Source organism: Theobroma umbraticum, unplaced genomic scaffold, assembly GCF_002168275.2.
Source record: "Theobroma umbraticum cultivar Fairchild unplaced genomic scaffold, ASM216827v3 scaffold_55.0, whole genome shotgun sequence".
NCBI lineage: Eukaryota > Viridiplantae > Streptophyta > Magnoliopsida > Malvales > Malvaceae > Theobroma > Theobroma umbraticum.
The window spans coordinates 3,419,067-3,419,386 of NW_018397270.1; the positions used below are offsets into that span (position 1 = coordinate 3,419,067).

At 32.8% G+C, this 320-nt stretch overlaps 1 long non-coding RNA gene across 1 annotated transcript in view; it reads right to left on the reverse strand.

The window, feature by feature from the left end:
- LOC110426461 (uncharacterized) overlaps positions 1-233 on the reverse strand; it is a 1,815-nt gene extending 1,582 nt beyond the window's left edge. The window contains exon 1 of the long non-coding RNA XR_002446137.2: positions 137-233. This is a non-coding gene — a long non-coding RNA (uncharacterized LOC110426461). The remainder of the gene's footprint in view (positions 1-136) is intronic.
- Positions 234-320: the final 87 nt, after the last annotated feature.

A 320-nucleotide genomic window follows, 5' to 3' on the forward strand; every position in this document is an offset into this window, starting at 1 on the left:
AGTAGAAACAGATAAGAGTATAAGAAATGCATCAACTAAAAATGGGAATACACATTGGTAGCTTCTTAACTTGAAATATACAAAAAATTTACGATGAGAATATCAATTTGATTTGTACAGAAGGTCCCTAGGTTACCTGATTTTAAATGCTTGAGGTAGTCAGTAGCTATCTGAACAACTTCAAACCGCCATTGAATTTTTAAGGGCTACAGAATATAAAGTCTACTTCATCCTGTCAAACAAATTCCACAACATTAGGTTTTCATTTTGCAGCATGATTTCCTGGCAATAACTAAAACTTTTAGCTTTCTGTGTATAGG